Genomic DNA, 16,037 nt, shown 5'->3' on the forward strand with positions numbered 1-16,037 from the left:
TATAGAGCAAAGGAAAATGTAAAATGATGTATGTAGTAATGATGTAGTTATGTCGCACCAACGTTGTGCAATGCGATCTGCATATTCTGTTGAATTGTTAACACCCGCCCCCCTCTTTCAAAAGAAATGTCGCGCATTGCCAGCAACTAGCTGTAAAACAAAGCAGTGTCATGCTACCTTTGTCGTCCTCCACAGCTGGTAGTTGCTAAGGTGAAATCCCATCACAGAGGGAAATTACCAGCGTAAACCGCTCGCTGTATTAGCTCGCGCTGAGCAGTAGCCGGAGCTCGCCGCGCATGTCTGCTACTGCGCACAAAGTGTATGCAGGTGAAGCCATGCAGTCAGTGCGGTCAGTGCAGTCAACAACGTTCAGCGATCTAATGCCAAAGAATGCGAATGCGCACCTCCTCAACATGCTCCACTTCTTATCAGCGACAGAGAGGAAAAAAAATAAAGCTGCGCGACCAGAAAAAGACAATAAAAGCCGCCCTCTACCTTAGCATCAAAAACCCTCCGAAATGCCTCCGAGAACTTAATTTTTTAGTTTGAACGTCTCGGAGGCTACAACATTGCATCGCTGCTTTGAGCGTCGCACCACGCGTCTAGCTTTATTTTACACCCAATAGCTGGCGCCACAAACGTTAACCCGCCTTTTGTTTTATTTTGTGACTTGTTTTCAGACTTCGCTAGGATTGGTCACGAGTTGCATCCGCCACACCTCCCTGACCAATAGGCGAGCAGCCAGAGGCGACCCGAGCAGTGACGTCGGTTACTACGCCGTCGTCTCGCTGCCTGCAATGCGCGAGTCCATCCATTTTTGCCTCTGAAAAAAAGTGCTCCGATATTTATGTTGTGGTACTCAACGTATGTGTTGTGCTGTTCGCGTATACGTGGGTGCTGCGGATACGATTCGGATACTCGTGCGGATACACGCATCATCGGCCCGTAGCTTCGACGAACCCGGTCCAAAGTGCAGTTGGGAGGTGAGTAGACGCCCGATCGCGGCCTGTCTCCGCCCCGGCACCTCGCCCGCCCGACGGGCGCTGCTTTGCTTCCACCACAGCCGGTTTGCCCGCCGAACTTACCGAAACTTCTCTTCGGGCGCACCGCTCTCACACAGAATATGACTCCGGCGTTGTCACGCGCCTCGTGTTTGTGTTTAATCTGTTCACCACCGAGCCAGCCGCGCCGGACGTGGTGTGCCCAGCGAGACGATGAGTCGCTGGTGCGCCCGTGTTCGTCGCAGCGGCACGACGACTCCCATCGCAGACTACCGTGTGCACGGTTGGTACAGTAAACCGCTACCATTCGGGCTCTTAAAACGGCCAAGAACGCAGTGACACGCGATACGCGTCGACCGGCTCGTTTTCCACAACTCTGACTGGCGATTTGGAGCTGTCCTTTGGCGGCTACGCCGCGTGCTCTTTTTAAATGTCCTCTGCATGTGTTTAAAAGTCCGCCAGCCTCTCAGCGCGGCGTGTCGCGCTCTCAGCGAGCTTTCGCTCGAGCGTAGGCGCTGCGGCGGCGAGCGCCTTGTGCGTGCACTTTACAGCCTAGAGATTATATTCCACAGACGAGGTCGCCGGCGGCGTTGTCGTGCTGCCTTTCTCGTATGGTCGGTCCTCTCCCCTCTGCTGGCGCAGTCTTTTCGCGTCGACTTTCGTCGCGCTGCTGTCTGGCGTGTCCACGACTAGCGCCACAGCAGCCTGGTCCCCTCGCACCATCAGCAGGAGCCTGCCTTTGCATTGGCGAACCACGGCGGCATAACCAGTTTCTGCGCCGCCAACTTTGGCTCGACGGCAGACTTGTTCTAGCGCTCTCGGCGGCTGCGTTCCTGTGCTTTCTTCCTTTTTATTTGTGTGTGCGTGTCTTGTCGTTGCGCATATATTCTGTGCCTGCCAGGCAAGGGAGGGAGGGGGGGGGGGGGGGAGCCTTCTCAGGACTGAACACCGACGGCAGCGGCGAAGCTTTTGACTATCGCGTACTGCTTTTGCGATGCCATGCCTGCTCCTGCCGCCGCAGGGATCTCGAGTGACGAGGATTTCGCGTCCGCCCTACGAGGCAGTAAGGGGGCCTCGATCGCTGTCATGCATCATCCTCAAAAGAAGGAGCGTCAATTGGACGTATACTGTTGTACACGTCAACTGCCATTTCGGTGCCGCCGCGTCGGCTGCTCTGCTGCGTCATTGTGGGGCTCTGAATGATGGTAATATAGCTGCTTTGAGCGGGGCCGCGTTTCGCATTCCTGTCGCTCCTTGTTCAGCCGACCGCCAACCGAACAGCCATCCGGCAAGCACTCGAGCGGCGGCGACTACTGAGCCTCCATATTGAGGTTGAGCTCCCTGATAACCGCGCTTGATATGCCCTCTGTTTGATAGGGCGAAGAGTACTGCAGAGCGCCTAGTACTAAAGCAGTACTTCAGTGTTGGCTGGATTGGGGGCACTCCTTATCCTGTTCTCGGTGTGCAAGTGCAGGAACGTCGTCAGAACCTGCCGCACGACTGCGCATAAGGTGATACCAAAGGAAATGTGCCCGTTAAACTCGTTCATCTGTGTAATGTAGCGATGCGACAGTATCGCTGGCTCCCGCATGCGCAAATGTGGACTTAACGTCGGAGAACCACGAACTTGCCTTTTCCTCCTATCGCTGTTTATGGCAAACAGAACGTTGTCAGGTCGACCGTCACACTTGGAGGCTGTAGCAGTGCGCCACGCCCTGAGCACGAGTTTTGTACAACCCTAGCGCAGTACCTCGCTGGTGACAAGGTCGAGCGTGAGACTGCGAGTGTAGTCCATTCTAATAAAAATATTCAACAAGCACATTCCGCCGGCTACTCAGCAGACCGGCAACAGCCGTTCACATTGAATTTTGGAGCCTGAAAACCAGCCTCAGTTACTCTGCGAGTTCAGGCCCGGCTAGAGAAGTCGCTTTATTTTGCCCATTGAACAGATACTCGTAATGTCGCACTTTGTTCGCAGCGCGAAGACCCTGGACGATATGCGAACTCGAATAATGAGTCGTGGCAAAACCGCGGTGGCGTTCCGCCATTTTAGCGTTTCTGCGCATGCGCGCTGCGATTGCGGAAAAACACTCCGGTTAATGAAAAGCACGCTGGAATGAATGTTCCTGCTTGATTGATCGGCCCGGCTAGCCTGTGCGGTCTTCACTTTCACTACCAGCTGGGACCTACCCCCACAGCGGTCCCGTGTTTCCGCGTGACACTGTTTTTGAGCCACGTAGTTTCTCAGTTCCTGCCGCTGCAGGCGTGAACTCTTCCGAACAGCTCGTTGACTCAGTGCAGCTTTGGGATTGAGCTTTCGTTCCATCGAACAACTGCGAATAACGTTGCTTTCCCTCATGCGCATTAATATCTAACGTCATTTATTAGCACTTTAATTGCCACTCCCGATACTATACTCGCATAACAATAATGATGCGGACATGTGCCGTGTATGGAGAAGCCACGCATAAATATTGCGGGGTAAATTTGAAACATGTGGATCGGGTGTTTCTCCATCTACGTCGTCACCATCAACAGCACCGTGTCGCTTTCTCGTCGTCAGCACTGCTTCCATGACGAGACAGTGTGTCACGTGCGTCCACGGCTTGAAGCACGAAGGTGATGAGAAACTGCCAGTGAATTCTTACTGGAATGAAAACGACTGCGATGAAGCAGCTGAGCCAAAAAGGTTGTCGAACGAAGACAGCGATATGCCCTAAGGGGAGAAGAAGATTACATATCGAGGAAGTGATCCTGCCACCTATAAAAACGGGCAGCAAGAGGAAACCTGCACAGCGTAATAAAAATATTTAACTAGTCCTACAGAGCTTCGTTGTGCATTACTAGCTTGCCTCGGAACTAACATGTAACAAATCCCGGCTAACGTGAAAAACACCCAGCAGGGAGGGTGCAGCAGTCCCCCCAAAACTTGTCATTAAAAGGGTTAAGAGTCAGTGGCGCGTTGTTACAAAAGGAGCGAAACATTTAACGTCATTGATGGGTAGTTGACATCATAACAATACGCGCGTAAAGCTGTCACCCATTGCTTGTTTTTGTTTTCGAATGAACCGGACTCGTTACAGCCATTATCACTGTTTTGTGTGCCGCGACATCACGTTCGCAGCTTGGCTTCATGCACGAAAAGAGTCTATCCTTTTGAATTTAAACTACCCCATGCTGTTTTTCAAAAAGGCGTCTTTTCCAAGGCCTGCGTTTGCATTTCCTGCATGTATTACAAAACCTCTAAAAATAATCTCCTCTGCGTAGTCCGCGCTCGAAGGAAAGCCTTTCTTAATGCACTGAAAATTTACGGGGCCGTTGCTGCGTTTCGTATAAACCGGAAACTCGAATTAAGCGAGCTCCAGTTGATGACAGTCTCGTCCACATTTATTGTCTAACTAAAGCATATTTGCCTGCAATAGAGCACTAAGAACCATAGCTCCAGTCACTGTCCAGAAGGCGGACTCGGGAGCTTTCGGTCGTGACGTCTTACAAACAGGGTGGAAATGTAATTACTCCCGAGGAAGCGCCCGGCATTGATATATCGTTGTCAAGTTTTCGCAACATCCAGGACAAAGCCTAGCGATGGTAACTTAACGCCTAGAAATTAACATACCTGCCGGATGAATATAGCTTGGGCTCGTTCTGAAAGTATATAATACATCTTTAAATTCGTCGTCAGCATGTCCTGCGTTGGCACGCGTGCTGCAGACTGGCGGGTCCATGGGAACACTGATGGAACTGTGCCACACGCGCACACGCACAAACAGTTGGTGCATGGTGATGTTTTTGGGCAATTGGGAGCTAACATTTCGTGAAATGGGAATGTTTACGTAATTTCGCGAAACAAATGTGTTTCGCCCCGCCGCAGTGGTGCAGTGGTTAAGGCGCTTGACTTCTGCGCCCAAGGATGCAGGATTCTCGGACACTTTGTGATGGAGGCGAAAAGCAAGGCACCCGCCGCAGTGGTGCAGTGGTTAGGTCGCTTGAATCGAATCCCGGCCTCGGCGGCCGCTTTTCAGTGGAGGCGACAAAGCTAGGCGCCGATGTGCTGTGTGATGTCAATTCACGTTAAAGAACTCCAGATGGTCGACATTTCCAGAGCCCTTCACTACGGCGTCTATATAGCCTTAGTCGCTTTGGGACGTTAAAACTCCTAAACCAGACCGAAAAGGAAGCGCACGTGTGCTGTGAGATGTCAGTGCACATTGAAAACCCTTGGTGGTTAAAATTTCCGGAGCCATCCACTGCCGCGTCTTTCATAACTGATGGCGATGTATTCAAGCTGCTGCAAGGTAAAATAGCCTGAAATTGAGATTTGGGGTCTGGTTGAGGGAATTTTCGATTGTGACATGGAGCATCACCGATTGCATTGATACTTAGGGTTGTCTCCGAAGAAACCGAAAGGGGCTGTTCGTGAGCGCGCGCGTTCGCCTGTCGCTCGGCGTGTTTTCCGCTTCCGGTCGGGGAGCTTGTGGAGGTAAGTTTTCCGAAGCTGCGATCACCGACGAAGTGAGCGCCTGCGCGTTGCTTTTCCGCCTGCTTCTTAGACCCTTGATTATGAGAGGACAATGCGTTGCTGTGTTCTTTTGCTAACCTCGCGAAGCCTTGGCCGCCGGTTGCGCGCAGAGATGCAAGGCACTGACCAGAGTGCTGGCTCCCACGGCGGGGGTGACGTGCATAGGACGGGGGAAGCTTTCGGGTCGAAACACAGCTGTGAGAGTGGTAGAGGCTATCGATATCTCCGTTTGAGTAATGGACTGAGGAAAAAGTGGCGATTTTGGTTGGTTGGCTCATTAAGAAAGAAATCAGAGAGACGACACAGGCGCCGAGTCGGTGCTTGTTCTGTCGTCTATGCCTTGTCCCCGTTTCTTTTACGCTCCCACTTTTGCGACGAATCACCGAATACAGCCCGCACCAAGTTAATGTCGGCGCCGAGTCCTGTTTATCAGTGGTCCTCGTTCGTTGCGGCTTTGCGTCTGCGTGATTGACTGCTCGGGTGCATATTAACAATAAGAATATTTCCTTGCCACGTCAAAAGAGACGTTGTCAAGAGAGGATTCGATTCCTTAGCCGGTAGGCTGGATATGTAAACATTCAGCTAGTGATTTACATTGTACGAACTACATAATTTTCGCGTGGACCTAGCTTTCGCGTTTTTCGCGGTCTGCACCCCGGCTAGCGCATAGCTGATTCTGCGTGTAATTTCATCAGAATGCCCACCTACTTAACTGAGAAGCAGTCATTATTCCCTCATAGCGAATGAGTATGTTTCAACCCGATTATGTTTCAGCCCGAGTTTATGCATACTCTTCTGATTGCGCAAGCATTCGCAGAACTCCGCAGTATAGTGACACTTCAGCCCGCAACATACGCCGTTAGGTAATGAAAGAAAGAAATGCAACCGTTATCTGCTAAACACCGCCGCGGTGGTGCAGTGGGGCTCTACTGCTATGCCCAAGGCCGGCCGCTTTTAGATGGAGGCGAAAAACAAGGCACCCGTGTGCTGTGCGATGTGATCAGTGCGACGTCTCTCATATTCTGAGTCGCCTTGGGACGTTAATCCCCATAAACCAAACCGTTCTCTGCTGTAGTCACCTGATCTAACCACCGACCTTCTCATGGCTCCGGAGCCGACGGCTTACCAACACGACCGGGCTTCGCAAAGTGTCAGCAGCAGGGCTGGGTGGACTTCTCGCGTTGCAGGCGTGCAAGACTCGGCGCGTGACACGAGGCGGAACAGTTTTCGATCATCGCAGTCACAAAAGCGGCAATGATTGGCTCGGTCTTCGTTCGTAGGTGGCCAGACCGGGCGTGAAAAATTCCTGTCGTTTTTGGTCTCGTTTCCAGCATTATCAATGAGTTGCACGCGACCACACAAGGGCGACGACGGAGACCGGAACTTATAGCTTCTACAGTGCTGGCAGGAGGCGGTCGTCGTACGCGGACTAGAAACGCGCGCTCGTTTTCACCGCGCTTAATGATATAATAATTGGTTCACAGAAAGGGAAAGGCTTAGCATCTGTCACACTTGTTTTGTGGGCACCTGAACTGCACTGTAATGGAAGGGAGGAAAGTGAAAGTGGAGAAAGAGAAAGAGCCGTAGTGGAGGGCTGCGGAGTAATTTCGACCACGTGGGAATCTTTAACATGCATGCACTGTCGGTATCGAACCCGGGTACTGCGGCACAGTAGTCGGGCATCTTAACCACTACACCACCGCGGCCGCGCTTGTGATCTCAAACCTGGTGACAGCGTTCGTGCAAGCTTTCTATGGGAGGAGGAGGAAAGAACTTTATTGGCGGCCGCTGTTAGCTCCGTGTTTGTGGGTGCGGGAAACGAAACACTCGAGCATAGTACGCAAGCTTGCGCACAAAAAAAAAAGCATGGAAAATTAAGAAAAAAACTCTGAAATGCAGCGAACAAAATAGAGAAATTCTAAGGAAAAACTTCCGTTGATGACTATAGCAAGAAATCGGATACGTGAGGCGATCAGCGGATAACTACTACGTACAAGTTTCTTCAATGTGAGAAGCCCCGCGTATTTGTACCAATTCATGCAATAAAGAAAAGAAAAAAAAAAGCCAGGGTGCGCAGTGGTTACGGCGCTCAACTACTGTTCCCAAGGACGCGGGATCGAATCCCGGCCTCGACGGCAGCTTTTCGATGGAGGCGAAAAGCAAGGCGCCCATGTGCTGTGCGATGTCAGTGCACATTAAAGAACCCCTGGTGGTCGAAATTTCCGGAGTCCTCCACTACGGCGTCTCTCATGGCCCGAGTCGCTTTGGGACGTTGAACCCCACAACCCAACCCAACCTCTTCAGTGTGAAAGGCGACCAGCGAGTAACTACTACGTATGGGTTTCTTGAGTATGAAATCGAAGAAATAGTTTTTGCGCCCCCCCCCCCCCCCCCCAAACCTCTTATTATTTTTTTTTTCGTTATTTTCCTGCGAAGTTCAAAATGAAGGAGACAGCTATAGCTAGAAAACAAGATATATATACTGCGGATCGGTGCACGAAACTGTGGAGGGGTCGTAAATTTCAATCTCTATAGCATTGCTCCCTTTCCTATTTAGGGGGACTTGTACCACTTGGGCCTTGGGCCTAAAGCATTGCGCACGCGACGGGGGTTCTTATGCCCCTTTTTTACTTTTTCGTCGAGAATTCGTTGTTTGCGAGCTCGTTACCGCGGTTATTACATTCAGCAGCTGGTTTCGCAGTGTGGTTCCATATTCGTCTACTATAGATAACCGGGCGAATGCATTTCTCACTGCATCTGGCTTTTACTGGTGTACTTTTCCTTTCCGAAGCAGGTCGAAGCTTCTTTTTTTTTTTCTTTTTTTTTCGCGTTCTCGTGTCACGCGCGCAGCTGCTGTGCGCGTACGTCTCACACGCGCGCGCATATGTAGGCACACACGCACGCACCTATATTGCAAGTTCTTGTGCCCCTAGCGGCTATTTCAGGTTGGAATTAGGCGCACAATATCTCTACAACGTGCGCGGAACTTCGTGGTCTGCGCGTTACTTGCTTACGTTTGCCAAAGTAACTCGCTAGAATTAAAGAAAAGTAAATATAAAGAAAGCCTAAAATATTCAGTGGAATCGATTTGCATTCAGAACTCTGCCCTCCATCGCCTTTCAAATCCCGCGCACAGAAAGCGTTTTTCACCTGCGTACAGGTATATATATCCTTCCAGTACAAAATATCTTCTAGGCTTTTTACGTCTTCTTCTGGGCGTCGCCCTCCACCGCGGTAGTGCAGTGGTTACGGCGCTCGACTACAGGGACCAATGATGCGGAATCGAATCCCAGCCGCGGCGGCCGCTTTTCAGTGGAGGCGAAAAGCAAGGCACCCGTGTGCTGTGCGATGTCAGTGCACGTTAAAGAACCCCAGGTGGTCGAAATTTCCGGAGACCTCCACTACGGCGTCTCTCAAAGTTTGAGTCGCTTTGGGGCTTTAATGATACTAATAATTCGTTCACAGGAAGGGAAAGGCGCAGTATCTGTCACACTTGATCTGTGGACACCTGAACCGCGCCGTAAGGGAAGGGAGGAAGGTGGGAGTGAAAGTGTAAAGAGAGAAAGGGGAGCCGGTAGTGGAGGGCTACGGAGTAATTTCGACCACCTGGGGATCTTTAACGTGCGCTGACATCGCACTGCACATGGACGCCACTTCGTTTGGGCGTTAAACCCCATAAACCAAACCAACCATCTTCTGGGCGTTGATGAGTGGCTCTGCTCCAACGCTGCTCTGGTTGTGTTCGTTTCATTCTACGCCGAGGAGGCTCAAGCGACGCCACGCGTCTGCCGTCACTGTTGTCTCTCTGCCTGTCGGCACGTGCGGTTGTCGATTGGAACGGGAACAAAATATTGCTAGGTTAAGAGTAGTTCTTATTTATTCCCCATTAGGTGCGTCTGTTCATGATGATATCCTCAGTCGTAATGGCACATACGCACGACAGAGGATTGGCCAGGGTGCATTGCAGATACAAGACTCGTGGACAGGGTGTATTTAGAGAATTTTGTGTAAAAACTAGAATTTTAACAAAAAGTTATTAGTATTTAAGCCCCCCCTGGTGTTTGGTGGAGGCACTTAGATCTCTCCCAAGTATGGTCAGGCGAAAGCCTCTCCTGCGACTCTGTGCACTCAATGGCCGCCATTTTTCCCTCTTTTAGTCTTGAGTGTCTGTTTTCGATGTTTTAAAGCAATGACGAGGCCTGACCTTAAAGCTTCGCAATGTTTTTGCACGTTTCCTGCACAATTTCGACGTCCGTGGCTGCTTTGACGTTTGCGCGCACTGTATCGACGTTCTTGGCTATTTTGACGTCGAATTGACCTTTTTTTTGCCCTAATTAATTACTCCGCATCGGCCAAATTTTTCACATTACCTCTTGCAACCATTTTTTTACCGAGAAATCAATTTCTCGATAAAACGATGTGACAACCTTCGCGGACTCGCAAATCCTGTCCACACTCATGAGCTTAAAAGGTATTCAGTCACATATTTCTGTAATTTATATTTCTTACTTGGGAGTGCAGGGTCCATGCCATACGAAGTTCGCCTGCATTGGTTCGTCGGCTCTGGCGTCCTTGTAATTTCAAGAACTGAAATTCGTCCCAAAAGGGATCAGTTTGCATACTTTTTACGAATTCAAATGCCGACACACCGTATCCGTCGACTGTGCTGCGGGATGTACTTATTACTTTTGTAACCGGCCGCAGAGACCGTCACTTCGCAGGACTTTTCTCGGAAGCGGGAATCACTCTAGTCGATAGTTCGCAGCGGGTTGACGCGGAAAAGACGAAACCGTATAGTATGCGGCGATCTCGTTTCATTCCATCCTCGTGGGGCTTCCCAGAACGGCGGCCGCGCGTCCCGTGGCGAGTTCGAAACTGTATACTGAAGTCGTCTTCGACTGAACGGTTCGCCATCGCTTCTGACGCATATAGCTGTCGTCGCGTTTCCTGCGTCCAACTGTTCTGTTGTCAGAAGCGCTCGCTTCAGCGCTTCAGAATGGCGTTTACCGACTCGAGCGCCGTTTCAGCTAAAAGGGCCATTTTTTTTTTTTAACCTACACCAGCTACACTAGTGTAGCAAATCTCCTATACCTCCAATTGTTTTTTGCTACACTAGTGTAGCTGGTGTAGATTAAAAAAAATGGCCCTAAACTGTTAGTCGTGCACTCCGTGCGCGAGTTAAGTGCGCAAAGTGCCTCGCGCGACAGACCAGGACGGCTCACGGAAAGGAATAAACGCAGCTCTGCAGCTGTCTGTGCGGAGTCTGTTGCGCATAAGCGGCGGGCGCGGTGTCGAAGAAGCCAGAACAGCGCTCGCAGTGCGGCCGTGCAGTTTTCAAGTTGCCGCCTGTGAGGTTCACTGAACTTTCTAATGCGGCATTCGGTCTCCCGCACAGAGTGTATACTATTTTTTTTTTATACACGCGAGGTAGCTGCTTCGCGATGTCAGTGTGCGCCTGCATGCAGATGTGTGGTGGCTGATCGGTGGGTGCGCTATGCGGCGCAAATGGGTCGTTTGAGCTTTGGGTGCTCAGAAGAGGGTGTTGCCACTGAGCGCTTGACCCCTGAACGATAGGTTTCCCCCCCCCCCCCCCCTTTTTTTTTCTTTTTTAAGAACCTCGGGCGATTGTTCCCGCGGCATATGTTTGTCCCGTATGCACGTGCGCGGAAAAAAAGAATGTAGGGGAAGGCAGAGGTTCGGAATGTAGTGCGATTAGCTTCAGCGCTCTTTGTATGCTTGCTTGGGACCCCTCCTTTCCAAGTATTTGATTAGCTCATATCCTTTCCCCAGCTATTGATTAGCTGACTGAAACTATTTCCCTAACGATTGATTCGTGAGAAGTGTCGGCTGATTGCTTATTGGTTTCTATCCCCGCCAAGGGCGGAGACAGAAGACTTAAATGAGAAGCGCTCTGGGTTTAATCAACGGTTCAGTCATGACAACAGTTTTCTTCTCGCTTGTTTCTTCTTCTTTTATTTATATCGTAAGTAAATGGTTAACCTTTCTTCTCTGCCGTTGAGTAATGTGAATGTTTGCGGATCCGAACCATCATTACATCAAGAACATCGATACCCTCATCAACAAGTGTTTCCTCGCATCACCACTTGAAGGGGAAAACTCAGTTCCACCTATCTTGTGTACGTCTTTATTTAGCGGTTTAATATTAGGGCGAAAGCCTTGGCTCATACTGTCGGCGTCCATCTGGTCACGCTATAATTGCCAATCAGATGACGTCATAAGAAAGATAAAAATCCTATTTCCACTGGGAATCGAACCTCCAGTAGAACGTTTCAGCCATGCAACTGCGCCACGTCCGGGATCGTGAAGTACATATCGTACACCTGATTGTCTACCGTCAGGATGATAGTAGCGGGGATAGGGACGCTGCAATTAGTGACAATGACAGTGGTGACAGTAGCGATGATTATGACGGTGCATTTAGTTGATAATGATAATGAAAACAAACGTGATGCAACCATGTGCAGCGCAGCAACGCTCAGCCTTCCGCATTTCTGCAGTGTAATAGATTCAACAGTGCTCCCGGAAGTTTTCGCCAAAAGCCGTTAGTGGGACAGCACGCTGGCCCGTTCGTTGTTGGTGGTTACGGTGTCTTCGAAATCCGCAAACCAGCGCAAGCCAAGCCAAAAGAGAGAAGTGTATGGGGGAGAAAGTGGAGGGACGTGACGGCTCTTGCCGAACGTTTTAAATAGGCCGTATTCCAGTTTAGTTTCCTGTTAGCTTCCGCCAGCGATAGAGACGACCCGGTGTTGAGCACTGTGGCCATTGAACCTTTAGCAAGCGGCCGCCAAGCATGCAATGGCATAGTGGGCAGGAACTCCATTGATCAGCTTGCTTTCTTGAAAACTAAAAATCTATTTGTTGATTGATTGATTCGCCATGGCGTTTTCTTGCCAATGCGCACGCGACGAAAGTTCTAGCGTTGCGCATACCGTCTCCGCGGATGGGCTTTCTTTACTGGCCGCACACCGGCATCTGTAATACAGTGTTGTGCATTTGAATATTTCGTAAGTATATGTGAGTACGTGAGTACGTGGCCCTTATCGTCTTTCCGCACTGACGCTGCTCGCTACCGGTCCGGCGGGTGGCTTGCTACATCAGGAGGTCAATTATAATTATAACTGGTTCACAGGAAAGGAAAGGCGCAGCATCTGTCACTTGTTCTGTGGACACCTGAACCGCACCGTAATGGAAAGAAGGTGGGAGTGAAGGCGGAAATACCACATGCACAGAATGTGTTGTAACAATGATGGTCTTACGACGCCTCATAAGCAAAACTGTGCGTGCGCTGTCAGTGTACTTGATCTGTGCCCACGTCGGAAGTAGACTGGCGTGGTGAGGGCACTTTGCTATGGTACTTCCGGTGTAATGGGTGTCGAAGTACTCTGCGTGTAGGTTCATAAACTGTTGTGAATTCAGTAAGCTTCTATTAGGAGAACTTCCGCTTTTTTTTTTTTTTTATGAAATTCGAGATGTGAGATTTGGCGGAGACGGATTTTTCACAAAGTTTCAGATTGCTTTAAAAGAGTCGAAATTGTCTCTCTTCTTTTTTTTTTTTTTTTTTTTTTTTTTTCCCGACATGCGGAGTTTTCAAGCGTCCAGATTAAAACGGGCTGAAACCGGATGTTTTTAGTATGGGAATTTCGCTTCATTGTATACACTGCAAAACTCACTGCGTCTATAATGACGACGCGTGTGTTTTCGGAACACGCACATGGAAGTAGTGCTGTGACGTGGGGCAGACGGGGCCGCATTTGAACGTGGTAAATGTGGCTGATAAAGCTTCAGACTTCAGTTGCGGGAGTTAGTAAAAAAAATGAACGTTTTTTCCGTAGAAATCCAGGCGACATGGTTGCCCGAGAGGCTTCGATCGGATCACATCCGACCAACATCGAAGCACTGCGACGTGCAAACCTCCGCACACGAGCATCCTTTGTAGCATGAGAATGGCGCGCATTGTCGCATTGTACGGCCGCCCAACTGCCGAGGCAGGCAGCTCACGCGACTTTGTTCTTCCGAACCGCAACCTGTGATTTGGGACTATCAATATTTAAGCTCTAGTCGATTCGCTGAAGGATGTTCCGTTACAGGATGTTCTTTCCCAGCCGAGAGACACTCTAATGCGACTGCCCTGCTCTCTTTTTTGACGTTACGCTCGTGTTGTTTGAGCGATGCTCACGAACGCGTTCGGCTTTTGGCATATGACGAACAGGGGGCGAGATTTGTTTCTTTTGGGGAGGGAGGGATTGAATGAGGAATTGTAATAATACTAAATGGCTTACAGCAAAGGACAACCGTAGTATCTTAGGAGTGTAGATGTGTAGGCCAGTCGGTGAGACATACGGAAAATATCTGCAGTATCTGTCACACTTGTTCTGTGGACACTTGAACCGCGTCGTAAAGGAACGGAAGACGGTAGGAGTGAAAGCGGAAATATATAAATGGGTGCCGTAGTGGAGGGCTCCGTAGTAATTTCGACCACCTGGGGACCTTTAACGCGAGAGAGGGTGAAGGGTGGCAGTTCCTGGCCCTACGGGGCTGGGACGGTAGGTCAACGCCGCTTGCGGCGAGGGCTAGCCAGCCACCAAATTTTTTATCTGTTGTAGGCCGTCATTGCATCCGCCACCGCTTAGGTGGTGGACGACGGCTGTTGTTGCGGCACGTGGCTTTCTCTCCCTCTTCTTTTTCTTCTCTATTTTCTCGTCTGTCCGCACGAGGCAGTGGAGGTGGCTCAGTTACAGAGCCAGTAGCAGGCCTGTGCATTTTCTTTTTCTTCTTCTTACAGCCACAACAACAACAACAACTGACATCGCGCAGCCCACCGAAAAGCAGCCGCCGGAGGTCGGGATCGAGCCCGGGTACTCCGGCACAATAGTCGGGTGTCTTACCACTGCACCACCGCGGAGGGGCAATTGTATAAATTGTAAGACCGCCTTACACAGGAGTCCTAGCGTCGCTTGGCAAAAGGATTTTAGGTACACCGCTGAGGGAACCGGAGAACATGGACGGCTAAGGCCAGGGCTGTTAACATAGCTGAGGCGCACTCCAGTGCACCGGATTCTCGAATTACTGCCGCGCACCAAACCTGACCGTGCACTTGCGGCTGCTCGTGCCGTCGGAGCAAGTGTGTACGTCGGCGTCAGCGCGCCTCCGCTATGCTGACACCTCTCGACTGACGGATGATCGACGACCTCTGTGACAGTTGAGACGTGACAGATGGCGAACGAGAGGGGCGCTAGTATACCTCTGTGGCCGCGTTGTACCGAGGCCAGTTGGTTGCACTGTCGAATAATTTTGCCCTTTAGAGATGTGGCAAAGCGCTCACGCATTGCGAAGGAGTTGAGAGATAACCTATGCCCCACCCACCCGTGCTCACAAAAGGGCGGTTTTAAATGCCGGTAAGATGTCACGTCCATCCCTCCCACGGTAAATATGTCTGCCCTCGTCACCGTTGAGTGCCGAGTTGTCGATAGAAGGCGGGTTTTTCCCTTTTACTCTTCCCTTTTTACTCTGGTCCGTTCCCATACTCTGCTCTGAAATTAATCTGTAACTCTTGAGGGAGTAAAACGGGAGTAGCACGTCCTTTAGCTCACTCCCTTGCATTGTCACGGTATTCTCTACGAGCCCTTTGGTGGATTTTTACCAATAACTGTACTGAAAGCTACACTTTGGCAACAGAAGCATATTGCCTTCTCAAATATTTATTTCACGCAATTAGCAATGAAAGGAGACTTCTACCTTCTACACCAAAAGTTTTGACGTTAACAATTAATAGGACACAGAAACCTCATTTAAAATATTCGTAATTGCTACAAATTCGCATATTCTAATGTGAGAATTGGCTTCCTGTGTCCATTTGCCCCAGGGGTCGGGCAGCATGCCTTGACTTTAATAGGGAGTGCGCTAGAAGACTACTCTATTTTTACTCCCTTTATATGAGGCTTACTCGTGCTTAGAGTGAGTGCATCGTCATAGTGACGAGGGCAAGGGAGGATTGGCCTTCCTTCAGCCATGCCCTCAAATGAATGGACTTTGAACAGAACTGCACATTATTCGATATTGCCCGCGCTCCTTTGTCGCTTTTCACGGTCCGTCGTTGCCTCCGTCACGACCCCGGTGGTGTCCACGTGGCGCCGAGCAATGGAATCGCTTGCTAGGCTGTTGTACTACGTTTCCCGAATCCCGTTGCACGTAGTGTGGCGTTCCGCCGTGCGCGACGTGTTGTAACCCACGCGCGCGTACTCGCCGTCGCACGGCCTGGCGCCCCGTGTCTGCTTTTCTCCTTTTTCGCGCGAGAGCTTTTTTAGACAGCCCCTCACCTTCTCTCTCTTCGGCTGCGTGCGGTGGCAGGTCGTTTGTATTCGCGGTATTGCGCGGCTGCTGCCGCTGTCGGAGCATGAAACGCGGCGTTCTGTACACGTGAGCCTGTTTCCGCCGCCCCTCCATCCTGTTTTATATACTTTATCTCTCCGTCTTTCGTTCTCTCCTGTTGTCGGAGC

At 50.5% G+C, this 16,037-nt stretch overlaps 1 protein-coding gene across 4 annotated transcripts in view; it reads left to right on the forward strand.

The window, feature by feature from the left end:
- Window positions 1-766: 766 nt before the first annotated feature.
- wge (BAH domain and coiled-coil containing protein winged eye) overlaps window positions 767-16,037 on the forward strand; it is a 170,347-nt gene continuing 155,076 nt past the window's right edge. For 3 of the 4 annotated variants that reach the window (XM_084604474.1, XM_084604476.1, XM_084604475.1), the window contains exon 1: window positions 767-983. The gene's annotated coding sequence lies outside the window, so the exon portion shown is untranslated. The remainder of the gene's footprint in view (window positions 984-16,037) is intronic. The other variant, XM_084604477.1, reaches the window with a different exon arrangement.

This window comes from Amblyomma maculatum, chromosome 5, assembly GCF_055883805.1.
Source record: "Amblyomma maculatum isolate TAMU_Amacu chromosome 5, ASM5588380v1, whole genome shotgun sequence".
Lineage (NCBI taxonomy): Eukaryota > Metazoa > Arthropoda > Arachnida > Ixodida > Ixodidae > Amblyomma > Amblyomma maculatum.